Raw genomic sequence first — 6,203 nt, forward strand, 5'->3', positions numbered from 1 at the left:
GCCAAACCCTGAAGAGATAAAATATGCAGCTTGTTGGGAGGGATCCGGTCCCCTGAATACCTCTCCGCCGTTAAACGTGTTTGCCATGTCCCCCCATCAGGGTAGTCAGTCCCGTCGTGGTCAGTCCCGTCCGTGGGAAGTATTGGACGTTTTGCCACCCCCGCCGGCCCCTAGACCCCACTCGCCCCCACCCTATGACGGGTCTCGCGACAAACCCGAGGGAGACACCACAGATGGACAAAGAGACGCCTCCGGCCCTTCCAGGGAAGACCCTGGGCCATCAGCATCTAAGACTTCCTCACTGTCGGAGTCAGAGTCCTCGGGACCTAGTACCAGAGGTAAAACTAGGGAACAAAAAGAGGCCAGGCAGCAAGTTGAGAACAAAAAACCCCAAGAAGTGGTTAAAATGAAACCCCTTCGAGAGGTCCCCTTTGTGGGGGGAGATACGGGATATGTGATAGTCCCTTTAAATACCGGGGATATTAGGCAATTCAGGAAGGAGCTGCCACCTTTATTAGAAGACCCCGAGGCGGTGGCAGCTCAACTTGACCAATTCCTGGGTCCTAACTTGTATTCGTGGCAGGAGTTGGAGGCCATGATGAGAGTATTATTTAATTATGATGAGAGGGGTATGATCAGGAAGAAGGCTATGGAAATTTGGGACCGCGAACACCAACAGGGGGTCCAGGGTGAGGAGAAATATCCCCTCCAAGACCCAGATTGGGACCATAATACCCAGATTGGGAGAACTCATATGTCCGATCTCCGGAATTTGATAATTAGGGGAATACAGACCTGTGTCCCCAAACAACAGAATCTAAGTAAAGCTTTCGAGGTTTCCCAAGGTAAAGATGAGTCACCCAGTGCGTTCCTGGATAGACTTAGGGAATCGGTCCGGAAATACTCCAGCCTCGATCCAGATGGGGAAATAGGGCGAGGAATGTTGAAAGTCCACTTTGTCACCAAATCCTGGCCAGACATACAAAAGAAACTGCAGAAAATTGAGGACTGGAGTGGGAAAGATATTGGGGATCTGTTGCATGAAGCGCAGAAAGTGTTTGTTCAGAGGGACGCGGTAAGGGAGAAACAAAAAGCCAAGATGATGGTAGCCGCTGTAAGGGAAGTTTGCAAATCCACAGGAATGGTAGAAGAAGGACGAACGGGAGGTAGAGGACGGTCTAGAGGAGGTTGGCATAACGGAGGGAGGGAAAACCGCGGCCGGGGCCGTGGACGACCCTATGGAAACGAACGACCGCGACCGGCCGGGTGTTACCATTGCGGCCGATTGGGACACTTTAAAGGGAATGCCCAGACTTAAGGAAGGAGCGAGAGGGGATCTATGAGATGGAGTACTCGGTAGACTAGGGAGACCGGGGGGCGCTCGAAATAAGGGCCTACCAAGAACCCCTGGTAAACTTGAGGGTGGGCCAGAAAAGGGAGGAGGTGACGTTTTTAGTAGATACAGGCGCTGGGAGGTCTGCAATTCCCATTCATCCCAAAGGGAGTAATTACCAAACTCGTACGCTTAACATTTCAGGGGTAAAAGGGGGGGTTTTCCGGGCTCGGCTTTTTACTCCTCTAGAAATTGAATGGGAGGGCGAGAGGGTCACGGCAGAACTCCTTCACCTGCCCCATCTATCTTACGGACTGATGGGCCGAGACTTAATAGTAAAATTTGGGATTCAAATTAGTGTGGGAGAGAATGAAGAATTGCTGATCTCTATGGCTTACCTAGATGAACAGCAAATGGAACAAAGTGTGGACGGCCAAGGGTAATCGTGGAAGACTATCGGTGACCCCCATAAAAGTTACCCTAAAGGCAGGAAGCCCGGAGGTACAAGTCCGACAGTACCCGATCTCCTGGGAGGGGCGCCGGGGACTTAGCGGGGTGGTACGGGAGTTAATTTCAGATGGGTTGATAGAGCCCTGTATGTCCCAGTATAATTCCCCCATTTTGCCTGTCCGGAAACCTGATGGTAACTACAGGATGGTCCAGGACTTAAGAGAAATAAATAAAATTGTACAAGTCCGTCACCCGGTAGTCCCTAACCCCTACACCATCCTAGGGCGGATTCCGCCAGACCACAGCTGGTTCAGTGTGGTGGACTTAAAGGATGCCTTCTGGGCATGTCCCCTTGACCCAGATAGCCGAGACCTGTTCGCCTTTGAATGGGAAGACCCGGACACAGGAAGAAAACAACAATACCGGTGGACGGTTCTTCCACAAGGCTTTACGGAATCTCCGAACCTATTCGGGCAAATTTTGGAACAGGTCCTAGAGAGCCTAGTTTTACCCCCAGACTTAAAATTGATACAGTATGTAGATGATCTTTTACTTTCGGGGCCCTCCGACCGGCTAGTTCAAACTGGGACCAATGCCCTGCTTAACTTTCTCGCGGAACAGGGGCTAAGAGTGAGTCAGAAAAAGTTACAGTATGCAGAACGGGAAGTTCGATATCTGGGGCATCTAATTAGCTGTGGCCAGCGTAAAATAAGTCCTGAAAGAATCAGGGGAATTGTAGGATTAGGACTCCCTAGAACGAAACGAGAACTCAGGAAATTTCTGGGTCTACTCGGATATTGCAGACTCTGGATAGATAATTATGCCCCCCGACGAAGGATCTGTATTTACGCCTGGTTGAAGGGGCCCCGGATAAAATCTGGTGGGATAGGGAGGGGGAAGATTTGATTACCAGCCTGAAACAAAAACTAGTGACTGCCCCAGTCCTGAGTTTACCGGATTATGATAAGACTTTTTTATTGTTCACCAATGCAAAACAGGGCACAGCCTTCGGGGTACTGACCCAGGAATGGGGAGGACACAGGAAACCGGTGGCCTTCCTGTCAAAGATTCTGGATCCTGTATCCCGAGGGTGGCCCGAATGTGTCCAAGCGGTAGCAGCTACGGCAAAATTGGTAGAGGAGAGTAGAAAGCTGACCTTTGGGGCGCCACTCACAGTGGTTACCCCACACCAGGTGAGGACAATTTTAAACCAAAAAGCGGGCCGCTGGTTAACAGACTCGAGGATCTTGAAATATGAAGCGATATTACTAGATCGAGATGACCTGAAACTAGAACTTAGTACGTGTCAGAATCCAGCGGAATTCCTGGGAGGGGAGGCGGAGGGGACCCTTGAACATCTGTGTGTGGACATAGTAGAATTACAAAGTAAGGTGCGGGAGGATCTACGAGATCAACCCTTGCACACGGGACAGAGGTGGTACATTGACGGGTCCTCTAGGATGGTGGAGGGCAAGAGGCATAACGGGTATGCCATAATTTACGAAGAGGGATGGAAGGTCGAGGAACGGGGGCGGTTGCCCCCTTCGTGGTCGGCACAGACTTGCGAGTTGTATGCCCTCCACCGCGCCCTGACCAGCCTGGAAGGATCAGTAGGGACTATATACACAGATTCAAAATACGCTTATGGGGTGGTACATACCTTTGGAAAGATCTGGAAAGAGCGAGGCATGATTAACAGCCGCGGCAAGGAGTTGGTACATGAGGAACTAGTTGTTAAGATTTTGGAAGATCTGTTAAAACCACGGGAGATAGCAGTAGTCCACATTAGAGGGCATCAAAAAGGGGTTGGCCCAGAAGCCACGGGGAATCGCTTAGCAGATGAACAGGCTAGAATAGCAGGGATGGAGGGGGACCTGGTCGACTGTTTGGCGTGGATACCACAGGTATCGGAGATACAAGAAGTGCCAGTGTTCACAGAAAAAGAGGAGGAAGAGCTCAGGATGATCGGAGGGGAAAAGGGAGAGGAAGGGAGGTGGCTGCTACCAGATGGACGTCAGTTATTGAACCGATCCCTAACCAGGGAAGTTCTGACCCAGCTACACCAGGGGAGCCATTGGGGAACCCAGGCGTTGTGCGATGCCTTCCTGCGGCAATATGCCCACCCAGGGGTCCATACGGTGGCCCAACAGGTCACGCAGGACTGCCTGATATGCCGGAAGGTGAACAAAAGGGGGTTACGACAGACTAGGGGAGGGGGCCGGGCCCCTGCATACCGGCCCTTCGAGTATATCCAGATTGACTATACTGAACTTCCCCCGATCGGACGACTGAAATATCTCCTGGTAATGGTGGACCACTTAACAGGATGGGTAGAAGCCTTCCCCACCGCCACTGCGGTCGCGAGTCAGGTATCCAAGATCCTACTAGAACAGATTGTTCCGAGGTTTGGGGTCCCCCAAGCGGTAGATTCCGACCAGGGAAGCCACTTTACTTCGACAGTGCTGCAGGGTGTAATGCGTGCGGATAGACTGGGACTTCCACACTCCTTGGCATCCCCCTTCCTCAGGAAAGTAGAGAGAATGAACCAGACCCTCAAAACACAACTCACAAAATTGACAGTGGAAACCGGCTTACCCTGGACAAAATGCTTGCCCCTTGCCCTACTCCGAATACGAACGCAACCACGTAGAGATTTAGGGATTTCCCCATATGAGATGATGTTCGGTCTTCCCTTTGTGGGACCTCGAGGTGAGCTGCCTATTTTTGAAACCAGGGATGTCTTTGTAAAAAAAATGTTGAAGCAATGGTATCTGCTCTCTCTCATTTGCGCCAACAGGGACTCATAGCCCAGACACCGCCCTTGGCTTTCGCGGTTCACTCGATCAAGCCCGGACACTGGGTTCTCATCAAGACCTGGAAACCGAAGACCCTAGACCCGGTCTGGGACGGCCCTTTCCTGGTGTTACTAACAACTGAAACAGCTGTCCGAACAGCAGAACGAGGCTGGACTCACTACACCCGAGCAAAGGGGCCCGTACCGGCACCGGACGAGAACATCCTCTCAACCCCGGACAGAAGCAATCCAGCAGAAGACAACTGAACGGACACTTTGGTCAGGGCACAAGAATTCAAAAATGTGGCTTGTACTCTTGCTGGTGTACACTGTAACTTTGGTGGGAGGGGGATGGAAAGGGGACGCGGTAGATAGGTAGTACGCTGAGGAAGGGAAAAATGCTGGTCAGCAATACAGTCTTACTGTACAAAAAGCAACCCAGACACAGGTATTAGAGATAGATTTATGCCGGATGGTACCATGTGGGACAGCGGGGGAACTAAATGACCCTAAAAACAGCCTGGCGAGACAAAAGAAATATCAGGGAAAATCGATGGAGCTACTATTTCTGGGGACGGGATTGGGAGAGGATCAAGCTCTTGGGGTACGGGAAAGAATAACATTGGTGCCGAAAGCGATCTACCCGAGGGACTGTGGAATAGATCAGTGCAACCCCCTTTATCTGACCATAAAACAAACCAACTGGGTGGTCAAGAAAAATCTGCACACTGGGCTAGAGGGTCAGGTACTTGGAGTACGGGTTCAGGAGGAGCGGCTGTGCTGTGTAAGAATTACCCTCCAAGAGGCAACAGCCACAAACTCGTCCATACCCCGTGTAACTGCCCTGACTCCTGGAAACTCCGAAAAGGTTGAAGTGATACAGATAAAAGATTTAAGAGAGACCGTAGAGATAGAGACAGGGTTCAGGGAAATTAACGCATGGTTGGAGTGGGTTCGGTATACTGTCCAGAGTCTTGGAAAAGACAACTGTTATGCGTGCGTGGGTAGTAGACCGAGTCCGCAGGTGGTTCCACTCCCTACATTAAAAGAAGGTGGAATTGAGTGTTTGGTGAAACTGTACCAACACCGAACCGCCTGGGAAGATCCCACATGTCAGTCTCTGGGCTTAACGTTCCCACCGGTCCAGCACAACCGATATTCCCAGGCGCCCTCCTTTTCCGGGGCATCGGGTGTCCATCAAACCTGCATACAGAGGATGGGGAAAGAGTGGGATCAGAACGTTGGGAGCCTGACTCTGTGTCAGCAGGTCATCCAAGTAAACACTACTAAGGATGGTGGGAATTATTCCCAGATACAGGTCCCCCGGGCCGACCTTTGGTGGTACTGCGGGGGTGCAGAACTACGAGCCACCTTACCCCGGAAATGGACTGGGACGTGTGCCATAGTACAACTAGCCATACCATTCACCCTAGCCTTTGAACGAAAGGGAACAAAGGTTACCCCCCGGACAACCCGGAAGCGCCGCAGTATCCCCTCGTCGTTTGATGACAGGATTTGCCTGGATTCCATCGGGGTACCCAGAGGGGTCCCGGATGAATATAAAGCCAGGAATCAAATAGCGGCAGGGTTCGAATCTCTGTTCTGGTGGGTCACTATCAACAAAAA

This window comes from Carcharhinus amblyrhynchos, unplaced genomic scaffold (genome assembly GCF_965287045.1).
Source record: "Carcharhinus amblyrhynchos unplaced genomic scaffold, sCarAmb.v2.hapA scaffold_45, whole genome shotgun sequence".
Lineage (NCBI taxonomy): Eukaryota > Metazoa > Chordata > Chondrichthyes > Carcharhiniformes > Carcharhinidae > Carcharhinus > Carcharhinus amblyrhynchos.